Source organism: Hippoglossus stenolepis, chromosome 10 (genome assembly GCF_022539355.2).
Source record: "Hippoglossus stenolepis isolate QCI-W04-F060 chromosome 10, HSTE1.2, whole genome shotgun sequence".
In the NCBI taxonomy this organism is placed as follows: Eukaryota; Metazoa; Chordata; class Actinopteri; order Pleuronectiformes; family Pleuronectidae; genus Hippoglossus; species Hippoglossus stenolepis.
Genome location: NC_061492.1, coordinates 18,822,669 through 18,835,969, shown reverse-complemented (window position 1 = coordinate 18,835,969; position 13,301 = coordinate 18,822,669). Strand labels below are relative to the sequence as shown.

The following is a 13,301-nucleotide window of genomic DNA, read 5'->3' as shown; positions in this document are numbered from 1 at the left end:
ATTTAAACAAATTAACTTCTGTCACATCCTCTGCCTCCTGACATTCCAGAACCACTATAAAAAACAAATAATTAAATAACTTCCATACTGTCCATAATAAAGCTGATCTCATGCGAGTGTAATAGCCCAGATCACTCAAGCAGTTAATTGTGCATTTTAGGGATTTTATGGTTGGGGGTGGGTGGACGGTGAAGTGTGCATCAGTTGATAGCAGCATTAATGTCTGCACCAAGGGTCCAGTCTCTCTGTCTAATACCTCTAATCCACCCCCTGCTGCTTGTGTAGATGTGGTCAAGAGCATGGTTACACTCTGCCACTGTGTTGTTGTTCCCCTTCCCCTGATGATCGGTCTCCTACATGGCACAGCTAATTCCTCTGGCTGCTGGACAATGGGACAGTAGGGGGTAGGGAAGGAGGGGGTGAACTGTGATGATGGAGGTAGACGGGACATTAAGAAGCCATTTCTGAGATGGATCACTGCCTGAGGGCTCTGATACGGCATGAAAAGGGGCTTTTGAAGACAATGAGGATGTCATTCCCTGCATTCAGCGTGTGCCTGAAAGAGTCAGATGATTTGGTGCACAGGTCAATGGCCTTTAGTTTCTCTCTCCATCACTCCAGTGCTGACAGGCTGGGGACCTATCAGCACACGTGCAAACGGATATTGTGCAGAGATTCTTGTTTCTGTATTTCTGTCATTTCCTCTTGAGAACTGTCTTAAAAAAGGAAAATACACCCTTAACTTTTAACAACAGTAATGTAAATACAGGTCACAGAAACCGGTGCAAAAAGCACATTAGTTCTTCTCTCAATTCTCTAAACCGTTTATCCTTTGAGGGTAGCTGGAGTCAATTCCAACTTACATTAGGCAAGAGTCGGGGTACACCTGGTCGGGGCCAACATACAGAAACAAAACCCTTCACGCTCACACTTATGGTCAATTAACCTAACCCCAAGGAAGCTGGAGTTCCCAGAGAAAGTTCCATTGGGAGAACATGCAAACAGGGGAGGACCCCTGCCAATCTGGGATTTGAACCAGAAACCTTGCTTTGAGGAGACATTGCTGACCACTGCAGCACCGTACCCCAGCACATAAGTGCTACATCAAACTCAATGACTAATTAGTCAAATTAGTCAAAAGCACAATTGGAGTCGAGTTAGTGATTATATGGTGTTTAAAATTAAAAGAAAGAGGCCTTGCTTGATTTTTCCAAACAATGCAATCTCACATTTTGCACAAGCAAGTCTTCTCTAACACACAAAGATAAATAATCCTCATAAACACAATGCAGACGACACTATCCAAAAATAACCTGCTCTCCATGGTTGCTAGGAAATGCTGGGGTCATCTGGGTTTCTCCTGCTGGCTTCTGTGATTTGTTTACCCCCACACTTCCTGAATGCTGATGGCAGATAGTCTTCTGGTTTATACAAGCTGAAGGAGAAGGAAAACAGCACAGTGCTCCAAGAGGCTACCGTACGATGTGAAGGAGGATGAAGAGGAGGAGGAGGATCGGAAGCCGGGCAGTATTTTGGTAACCAAGGGAACAGCACAAAGGGAGTCACCTGGTGTCCACATGTGATATACGCCACGAGGGAGTGATGGAGCTCATGTCGGAGGAGGATGACGACTATTTTAGCAGGCTTCCTCCCCACCCCCTCTCCAAAGGAAAGCTTGACTCTACATGAGTACCTGTGTTTCACATCAGTATTGATCGTGGCATGCACACAGGAAAACACCAAAAGAGCAGGTCAAGAGGGAAAGTTGGGGCTACTGTTGAAGTTGAATGTAAGAATAACAGACATAGAGAGGAGAAGAGGGGGGCTGGTAGAGCTTACTTATGATGGAGAGCATTAACAGAGGCTAAATCTGGAAAAAGGGACACAGTTTATAATGTAGCACAAATAAACGCCTCGCCTTTCAACAGTCCATTTGAAGTTCACTGCCAGTGCAAACCTGCACAAGATCAATCTGCCTCTCCGGAGGGATAAAAGCAAAAGGCCCCATTTCAACAAGCCTCTCCAGGGACAGACCCCTATTCATACGACCACTGAATGCTGTAGTTGTTGCCAACATGCGGTCTGTCACTCTGTGAAAAGGGAGTTTTTGAAAAGAAGTTGCAAGGGATGAAGGAATTATGGCTCGACTCCACTGTACGGATGGTGTTCGTCTGTTTAGCCACTTGATAGCAAAGAGACAAAACCGTTCGTCATCATTCCTGGATCCTTAACTGCAGCTCACTCATCCATCTCGGAGCTCAAACAGAATGAGATGGCCGTTAGCTCAGAAGATGCATTAGAGCCCTGCAGAGTACAGTAAAAGTGCCTGTCACAGCTTTCTGATCTACTTATGAGCTCCATAAAGTCATGACATGATTGCAAAGAAATGCAAGAGAAGCTACAGATGCCAAACTTTGTAATCCCAATGTCTGGACAAGAGTTATGATGGTGTTTATCTCACAAAATGTTTTACTGTTTAGTACTGGCCTTTGGTTTTAAACAAAGCAAGATCACTAGGGAGGTTTTGTATGACCCTGTACGTTTTAAACAATTTTTTATTCTTCAGGTCAAACAAATTTATGGTCGAATGGTTTCCAAACCCTGCAGGTGAGGATAGAAGAACATTATGATGGATTCCTGGTGAAAACAAGGTGAATTATATTTAAGAATATTCAGACCCCTTCACTTTTGCACAGTGATTGTAAATAGATAAATTGCCATTTTGACTATAAATTTTCACTTAATGGTAAAAAATAAAATGTATTTTTATGAATGTTTGCAAATTTATTGAAAATCAAAAACTGAAGTTTATAGAATAGATATACTTTGGCACACCTGCGATTCTTCTCTGGTAAAGTCTCTGCAAGCTTCGCACACCTGGATTCGAGCACTTTATTCCATTCTTCCTGACAGATCGACTTAAATGCGATCAGATTGGATGGGAAGAGTTTGTGAACTGCTGTCTGCTGTTGTCTTGGCTCTATGCTTTGAGTCACTGTCATACTGTCTCAGGTTGCATGCAAGCTGGAGCAGGTTTTATTCAAGGACCTCACTGTATTCGAGTACATTCATCCTTCCCTCAATTCTGATCAGACTCCGATGAAAGCTCCCTAAAAATAGTTCAGTTTTTGTCATCAGACCAGAGGATCCTTCTTCTCCTCATGATCTCAAGATTCCTTTAAATGCCATTTGGAAACCACCAAGCACCCTGTCATATGCCTTTCACTCAAAGTGGCAATCTACCATAAAGGCCTGATTGATGCAGTGCTGCTCAGATGGTTGTCCTTTTGGCAAGTTCTCCCATTTCTGCAGAGGACTGTTGGACCAGACAGTGAAACAGAGGGGCCTGGTTGTTCCAAACTTCTTCCATGACAAAATGATTGAGGCCACTGTGCTCCAGAGAAAATTTAAAGATTTAGAAATGGTTTTATACCTTTACCCTGATCTTTGCCTCGCAACTATGTTTACCACAGAGGTTCAACTTTTCGAAGGATATCCAATAAATTATTTTTTTTACACATGGTCTGCAATGACGAGAGCTAAGAGCCACAGCAAATCAGAGATTATCAGTTTTTTTTTTCAATTAAATTTACAGCATAATAAACGTGCGCCATAATAGTAAACCACACACATTTGTCATACCACTTAAATGAATTACAGTTGCTTGGTGCTGGGAGGCTTTGTTATCGGAAAGCCTGTCCTACTGTATATTTAGTACAGGATTACAAAAAAAACTGTGAAAAACAAAGTGGATCACATACTGAACTGTTGACTGTGCTGTGGGAATGACACAGAACCTGTATTTCAGGGGAATCCCATGAAACAAATGTGAAACAGTAACTGCTGGTATCCAAATGTGGAAATGGGGACAAATCAATGCAGTGACAACTAAATGCATTAAAGGGAAAACTGGAAACCACACCCTAATATACAAAGCCACCAGCTTAGTGTAATGAAGTAATTTCCTCTGCCGAATGACACAGTACTGAACCAGAACAAGTCTCATAAGCAGAACAACAAACTCAAAGTTATAAACTTTACGTATGTAGGTTCAATATCCAGCTTTGGCGTCGAAACATTTTCAGCAGTAGCTAAAGTAAACACACACCCCATTTTCAACAGTCTGTGTCGCATCAAGATCCATATCTCAATCTCATCCCGCCTGAGGTGACTTCATCAGTGTACAGAAAAGCCTGAGGATCTCCTTCCTCTGAAAAGATCAACTGTATTATTGAGACTATTAAAGAAGGGACACAAATGGCGTAGACAAGTGGTTTTGGGAGTCAAAGACACGGCAGAGGAATTCTGCTACCACTAGGGGTTGCTGGCACGAGAGGTGGGGCCCAGTGCAGTGGTGGTGCTCAGCCTCCATGAGCCTGGAGGACCCCCAGGGAAAAGCCATTCCAGAGAGCGGGGGACTCTCACGGACAGTCGAGAAACTTTCCCACAATCAAACACACAAACAGAGTCACACAGGGCAGCGAAAGGGACCCCTGTCCACCACGGAGACAGAGGGAGGGAGGGAAAGAGGAGGAAGATCTGATAGTTACAATAACACAGCCAAAGAAGTAAATGTTGCCACATCTCTTGTGAGGAGGCCCCTTATGGTGAATGCACTCTATTGACAAACACTGCTCTTTAAAGTGGTGCCGGTTGGGGCTCAACATTCTTCCATGTTTACCCTGTAAATAACCTAAAGTAAATTTTTAGGAACCCAGGAGGCTGTTGGAGGCCTCCACCAAATCATTTGACCAGACCAACATAGTTCAATGGTAAATGACTTCATTAAGGTAATCTGTTTTCAGCACAATCCACCACTACAAATACCATCTGCTGGGCATTAAACAGGGTGTCAGGCCACAGAGAACATCTGGACTGTTAGTGTAGAAGAGGTTAGCATAATTTACTGAGGACTTGATCCTTTCGGAGACCAAAAATTCAAGATAAAGAATTGTCATCAGTTTGGCAATGGGGACAAATTCTACTCAGTTTGCAAGCAAGAGAAGTTCTCAGGTTAAAGAGAAGATGGGTGAAATTTGTCAAACCAAAGCCCCATGACTCCAGACATAGCTATTGAAAGCCATTAGCTGCCCAACCCAACATGTCAAGATAATTAAATCTAAAGCATATAATGACGAGCTCTTTGTAAACAAAATCTATTTCCTGGAGGGTCAGTGGGGCAGTTGAGTACGGTCGCAGGTCAAAGGTCACCTTTCACCACAGTTAACGATATGTGGAGTCTAATCTTAACAAAAACATAGGTCTGATACAGAGCTGCATCTATAAGGCTGCTTTCAGTGAGCCGATGTGAGAATACAGCAGGAAAATAAACACTGCTTTCAGCAGCAGCATTTCTAAGTAAATTCCTGTCTCCTGCATGCACTAAACCTGTGCCACCCCTCGCCTAAAGGTTTCAGACAAGTTTGTGTTGTTCTGAACACGTCTGACTCGGACAATATCCTGCTGTGTTCTTCATATGTGAAAGGCAAACTCTGGATCCGATTTTTCAGACACTTTCATATTTGAAAATGGCTTTACATTTTACACAGCTTCTTTTCACAATTCCTTGTTGGAGTTTTGGCAATTTAGAGCACAGAAAAACCAAAAACTTCATACACTAGGACCCTCAAATCTTTAACACACCTGGTTGATCCAAAAGCAGAAACCCACAGAGGGATCCGATGGCTTCCCGTTTGGATTGTGCCGTGTCTGCAGTCAAGTGTTCAATCACATATTTCACTGTCTTTAACCCGAGCCAAAATTGCTCAGTGTTTTGCTGTGTGATTGATGTCCCTCTACTGGAAATCTAAAGGTTACATCTTGAGAAAATGTGGCATGTGAGCCTCCTTTCGAGTGGGTCGGCAAAAGTCTTCAAACTTCCTTTTATAGAAGTAACCCCCTCTAAGCTGGATATCATAGCCATTATAAATAAGAAGCTGGAATGCAGAAGGGGAAAAAAATAAACATCCGAGCTGCTCCTTTATCTGCACCCAGCTGTGCAGTTCAGGGGCCAATCCTTGGAGATGATGTCATGCTGGCATTGTTTTACTGTTAAAATAGTTTTCCTATAATTTCTGTAATTCATTCAGTGAATGGCAAGCAGACTCTAGTAAATACAGCTTTTGAATAAAGGTCACATAACCTTCAAAGCACTAAATGCAATGAATGCCAACTGTCCCGTGGTGAGAGAATCAGTGAAGCCAGAGCAAACTCAACTGGCCCACTGTGACTACAGGCATCACCAGGGAATGATCTACCTACATAGACGTGTCTAGCTGGTAATTTGAGGTTCAGTCACAGTGGTCAGTCATGTCCACTGGAATGGTGTAGACAGGCCACAAGGTCCAAACAGAACATCTAAGAAATTGACAGACATTTTCAAGGGTACTTAAATGAGTAGACCTCAAGGTTTATTTATGGTTTGAGGAGTGCCGTTGAGCGAGGACTGACGGAGGAACATCTCCAGGTGCAGCTTTCCAACATTAAGTCAGAAGCAAAGTGAATCTGAGATGCGGAGGTGAGGGGGAAACCTGCAGCCGAGAGAACACAGGGGACTGACGCACTGGAGATTTGATAAACGATTCCATATGCGCTCTACATCCCAAGTGAAAGAGCCGCTTTGTGCTCAGCGAGGTAGCACACTCCCAAGTCCCAAGTGCACCCCCTCTTTCCCTTTCCCTTCCATCTATTAACAAAAATCTATCTGGCCTTTTCTCGGTAGCTCAGGGTAATACTGGCCAAGTGTAGGGGGCAAGAGTAAGGGGTTTGGATGCCCGAGTCCCAACCCTCCATCCTGCAGCCTATTTTGACAGGAGCTAATTGCCTGTGACTACATGGAAACGTGGGGCTGAAACAACCATTGCATTGAGTTAGATGTCTGGAGGTTAGAGGAGGGACGAGGGTAAAAGGGACAAGATTGGGGGAAAGCAGGGTGATGTAGGGGGAGCGAGCTGTCAGGAGGTGAAGACATTGTGATACTCTCAACCTCCATTAACCCCCCCCCCCCCGTGCGACAATCACTTGCAGTGATGGGGAAATAATTCCTCAAGACATTAAAGAGGTAAACTTGCATCTGCTCACTGTGTGTTGGTCCCTGATATGACTGAAGAACCAATCAACCAGTCATCATACACACACAATGCAAACACCACCAGCTTCCCTAATAGAATGAGAACAAAGCATGGTGAAATCACTTCCTAATTCATACCAGTGGTGGAAACACGCAAGCCTAATCAGGAAGGCACTGAGCTACTGTTTCCAAAAACACTACAATGGCATGGAGCCAGTCAAAGCCCACTTAACAATGATATATTGTACAAAACTGAACTTGAGGTGTCTATTCTATGATTAAGTATCTGAGGTCTATGAGATGTTAATTAACCGAATGACTGTGTGGTTTTTTTAAACAGTGCGTGTGTGGTGAGAGGAAATTCGATAACAGGGACATATTGAAGAGGAGGAAAAAGAAGGAGGGATGGTGGATGAATGCAAAATGTCTTGTACTGTACAATCACCACACCATAGTGTGCTACCACTAGGGGTCGTTCGTCTCATGAAAGTTTATGCTTCTATCCATCTGTCCAGAGGTCGACACAGGCCAAGCAACGGTTGACCTTTTACTCAAAGTATACATCCGTAATTGCTTCCGCAGCAGGTGACCTACAACTCAATGCTGTGTCTGAATGCGTCCTGTGTCAACACAAATGGAGCTCCAACGCTGCTGCTGCTGCTCTGCCAACGTGTTGCCCACACCACACATCCTATGGCCACAGCGTACGATGCAAGAGCTACGTGAAACGGCAGAGAAAAAATAAAAACCTTGCAGATATTCAGATTACTAGGATGAGGTGCCAGCACATGTACACTCAGATTATATCACTGACTTCTTCACACCTGGGTAAAGCCCATGCTGATGTGATGCAAATGGTTTCCAGGAAACCTGGGCATTCCTGCCACGCTGCACTTCCTCTCCAACTCAGGTTCTTCACAGCAGACAACAACCTCACGTCTATATCGAAGAAACCAAGCAGAACCTTCTGCAACCACTCATCAGCAAGTCCTGCTCAATGAACACCTGTAGACAGGACGTGCTCTACAGAAGCTGACTTCAGGCCACTGTATGGGGTTAGAAAAATTTCATTATAAATATTTTTTTACTTTCAGACAAAATAGAATAAATGTTCAATGTTGGAGGTATTTTGACTAAACCTGAAACAAGCATGGCCAACTCTGTCTTTAACCACGTCCCCATAAAATCAACCATATCATACTCTCCAGGAATGTTACAGAGAGGAGAACATGCGGTGCAGTATTAAGATCTTTGTGTATTTTCCAACTTTAGCGTCCAAACTTTAAAACCTTTCCATTCTTCTAGAAAAAGCAAGTTATTCAAATATATAAATCAAGTTTATGATCCAAGTTGTTTCACAGTGACTCTTTTCGGGCATTGGATGAGCCCCTAACTATCCTTGCAGTTTTAAGGGTGCTTCTGTGCACATGTACAGTTTATAGTTCCAGAGTACGACAGGCAGCAGTAAACACACTGTTTATGTTCCATTTTAAACCTTTCTTTTCTGAGATATGGCTCTGCATATGCACACAGCATAAGTGCAATTCATGGTGTAAAAATACAGTTGCCTCCTGCTGCAAAAACAAATATGCACACCACACTGGTTTCACTTCTTTTGACATACCGTACTCATAAATGAAAGTGCTATTAAAGTGCTGCGTGACCACTTGTGACTGAGGACTGGGATGCGAGGAGGAGGAGGGGGACTTTTAACAGATGCAACACTGTGTCTGGTATAGGATTATACCCTCACACAGCTAATTACTCCCAGACGCCTTCGCTCTGTGCCAGAAGCCCTGCACAGATACAGTAAGTCAGCACGCTGCCTGCCTATCCACCGCACGAAGGGAAGAGTGGGCTGCAGCGGAGACAGGCAGGAGGCGGTGTGCCTGTGCTGTGGCCACTCTGCGTGTTAGTGATGGCTTCAGAGAAGAAGGAAGAAGAAACAGAAGAGCCAGCAGCTGGCAAACTAAGCACGTTTTATTAGGTGAGCCTGGGACAAAGCCATTGACTTGGAACGTTATTAGGTGAACTGTAAGGGTGCGAGTGCTGCACACTGTGGTGTCAAGACGATGTGATGATTACTTGGGTATGGTTTTAAAAGTCACATTTGGACCACATACAATGTAAATCTGTATCCAAAGAGCCTCTGGCAAATCATACACAGAATCAGTGACTTGGCTGCAGATATGCATTAACAATAAAGGCTGCACAAAAGAAAAACTGAGCAACATGTCTTCCCTGCAGCAAACATATGCCTCCGGCCGGCCCCATTACTGCCCAGTACTGCCCACAGCATTCTCACCTTGTGGCCCCAGCAGGCAGAGGCCTCTGCCAACCAAAACATCTGAACTTGCTGGAAGTCAGTAAACTTCTACCTCGGTGACTGGTCAAGAACAATGGCTCCCGTCTTTCCCCCTGCTGGCAACCCCTCTTAAAGCTTTGACTGGGCACAGACCAAAACCATGTGTGGCCACTCAGCTACCTGGTCTCACACACGCAGCCACCCTGAGCTGAGCAGGGTTTCCAGTCATCCTTCCGCCCACAGGCACACAACCAGCAGTTCTTTACCTTCCGCCCAGTCAGCAGGGCCACGGCCAGGAGCCGAACACCTCAGCCCAGTGGCCTTGTTGCTCTTGGATACCAGACATATTTTTTTTATCCCCCTCCCCTCTGAAAACACACAGGTAGCTGGACAAGGATTATCCTCTATAGTCAAAACAGGGGGCCTAAAGATACTCCAGCCAAATTGCTGGAGCAGCTGCTCTGGTCAGACTTGAGAGTAAACAGACAAATAACACTGTTTTATATTTATGATTTTACATGCTAGAAGCTGAGTCTGTGAAAAAGCTTAAAGCGTATTAAAAGCTCAGTGGAGTGCAGCTCTGCTTAGAGACATACAGCTGACTATAGTGGGGGGGCTTTTCAATAAATCCATCTAACGCTGACATCCATTAACACCAGTCTGGGGTTCAGTGGGCAGCATGTAAAGTATGTGCATTACACATTGTTCAAAATTCCCCCAGCGGCCTTACATGGACAAATCCTGCAAGCCACTTACTCCCAATGGATTAGCATGATTAAAGTGTCATTTCTATTCCATTCCTATCACCCATAATCGTCGCTTTTATTTTTTCTTATTTCTCTGGACCGCGGCCAAATAGTCCAGGATCACTGTGGCTTTACTTGATGCTCCCAAGCAGCACAGTCTTGATCCAGTAGGAGGAATGTAGCAGATGCGGAGTCCTCCTTTGGGCAAAGCTGTGTGGGTGAGGAGGAGGGGATGATTTTGTGCTTAGCATGGTGCTGTGCTTGTAAAGCCTCAACAACTGGCCAAGAGGACCTAATACCGCATCCCTGCCAGATGTTGAGCTAAATAGCTCTTGATGCCTTCCCAGCAGCGTGGGTTTTAAGAGCTATGGATGCCTGAAGACTACAAGCATTTACCTCAATTCTCCTGATTAGAAATGCAGAATATTGTGTTTTATGTGGAACAGAACAATTTGGGAAACTGACGTGAGAGCTCAGCCTTCACCAGGCAGCACTTTCCACATTCTTCTCTGGTGTTTAGACAGCAGAGTTGTGAAGAGACGTGCTCTACTGTTACACAGAGAAAAGACTTTTGACATGTTGATGACTGGATGTAAAGCACAACATGAAAATTTGTTCCAGCATGATTTAGCACAAGAGAATAGGAATATCTGCCCACTGCAAGAAGTATCAACCATCATGGGTAGTTTATTCTCATATTGTGCTAATACGGTAAGAGTTTGTATTTATAGAGCACTTTTCTAGTCTTGATGACCATTTCAAGCACTTAACACCACAGCTTTTGCCATTCAATCCATCACACAGGGCATCAATGTGCAGCACTTTCTCTATCACACACACGGCCGGCACAGCCGTCAGGGGCACTTTGGGGTTTTGCCCGAGGACATTTCAGAAAGTGAAACTGGGGAGACTGGGATCACACCAACTTATAATGGCTTCTGGACGACCTAATCTACCTCCTGAGCCACAGCATTATAAACTACACGTGTACATTTTATTTGTAATATTGTGTAAACATGAACATATACACAAAGAGATCATACAATTACACATATCCAATTGATTGATGCAATATGATTCTGCAATTTTTTTTCACAAATCTATTGTTTTAACTTCAACTAAAAAAAAACATGGAAACAGGAGAAACTATTTCCACAGCAGCTCAATACAACTGAAAAAACTTTGACTTGATTAGAAAAAGACTTTAATTGTAAGACTACAGAGCTTTTCCCTTCTCTCGTTTTTTTGCAGTGTGCGTGAAGCAGCCACTGAAGACAGGGCTGTGGAGGGGACGCAGCGCCCTCTTTGGACAACTACAGGAATTACTGTCTTTTCCTTCAGCCCAGCACCGAGGTCAAATGCATTGCGCAGCATGTGAAGGGCTGAACACGGTCCGGCAACATCTTAAAAATACTAATGCGAACAACTAAAACCTAGATTTCCCTTGTCATCAAGCGTCGAATCCACATCACAGACGGAGGCACACAGACATGCGCAGAGCCGCATTTAAATCACCTCATATGGATGAAATGTCGGTGAATAACACGTTATATTAGATGATACCGAGTCCCGGATCATTTCCTCCTTTGATGTGAACACGTTCAGAGCACTGTCAGGCTTCATCTCAGGTGCTGGGTGTTAATTGGCTCGCTGAGGGGGGGAACGCAGTAGCCACACTAATCACAGTTTCGCCCTAAAATGTGTTATTTTTAAATTGACCATTATCAAAAGGCAGCCGACACCAACCGCAGCTTACATTCATTTCGATGATTAATAGTTCTATTCTGTCTAATTTCAGGGTTAGAACATCCAGTCGGTGCCTCCCTCCCCATCCACGGTTTGCTGAAGGAGAAACCTGGTGAGCACCATCACACGCCACCGCTCACTCCTGATCCGATCCGCTGCGGACACACGGTGGACTCACCTCCCAGCTTCGTCACAGAGAAACAGCTCGGCGCGCGGCGGGGATGACGGCGGTGGTAATAATAATAATCCCTTGTCGCTGTCACCAGGCGAACGTTGACGGAGTCGGTGGATAAACAGAGCCGATGGCCCTCGGTGGCTGCGCGAGGCTGTTCATTCAGCTGAGTGATAGGGAGAGAGAGGAGGAACTGACAAGTCGGTCACAACAGCAGCACCACGCCTCCACTCTTAAAGCTACCGCACTCACTCACCGTGCACTGTGCGTGTGCGTGTGCGTGTGTGTGTGTGTGTCTGCCTGGTGAGGTGAGGTTGACCACACTACAATCAGAATCATATATACCTCAGATATGACAGGCCCCATTTCATGATAGTTATTATCGTAGAAATATATATTTTTTTATATCTATTGATCTATTTATCTCTCTATCTATGTATCCATCTATCTATCCATCTATCTATGTATATATCCATCTATCTATGTATCTATCTATTCTATCTATCTATCTATCTATCTATCTATCTATCTATCTATCTATCTATCTATCTATCTATCTATCTATCCATCCATCCATCCATCCATCCATCCAACTATCTATCTATCTATCTATCTATCTATCTATCTATCTATCTATCTATCTATCTATCTATCTATCTGTCTGTCTGTCTGTCTATCTATCTATCTATCTATCTATCTATCTATCTATCTATCTTTTATCCATGTTTGCACAAAATTACATTGGTTCTTCCCGGGCCCGATCCCTCCTCCAAGTTGGGTGGAAATCAGTTTGGTAGTGTTTGCAAAATCCAGTCTACAAATAAATCCAGACACAAACGGAAAAAACAACTAGAATAGAGCTCATTCTCTTACTAAGTCCCAACAGTCCCCTTTTATGACATTTTTTTCATTACTCTTCATGAATTATTCTAAGAGAAATCAATGAAAATGTTGAAAATCTATATTGCAATGATAAAGAATGTGGAAAGAATATTCCTGGATTTGCCCCCTGATCTGGATCCCTGGTTTCCGAGGGTTATCTTGCCCCTTTCATTGCTAATGATTAAACCAACTCCAGTGCAGTAAAAGCTCCCTATAGGGCAGACTATTATTTTGCAATGTATTTTTGATCACTATTGTAATATCACAGTAAACAACCATGTCAAATAATGGCCACAAATCCTGCTACAGCCATAAATATATATTTGAGTATTTAGTGTTTACTTTTAGTTTTAGTTTAATTTAGTTTCATCAGGTTAAATG

The 13,301-nt window shown here is 43.7% G+C and overlaps 1 protein-coding gene across 1 annotated transcript in view; it reads right to left on the bottom strand.

The window, feature by feature from the left end:
* The window catches only part of daam2 (dishevelled associated activator of morphogenesis 2), a 103,021-nt gene extending 90,795 nt beyond the window's left edge, over positions 1–12,226 (bottom strand). The window contains exon 1 of the mRNA XM_035167492.2: positions 12,045–12,226. The gene's annotated coding sequence lies outside the window, so the exon portion shown is untranslated. The remainder of the gene's footprint in view (positions 1–12,044) is intronic.
* Between the last annotated feature and the right edge of the window lie 1,075 nt (positions 12,227–13,301).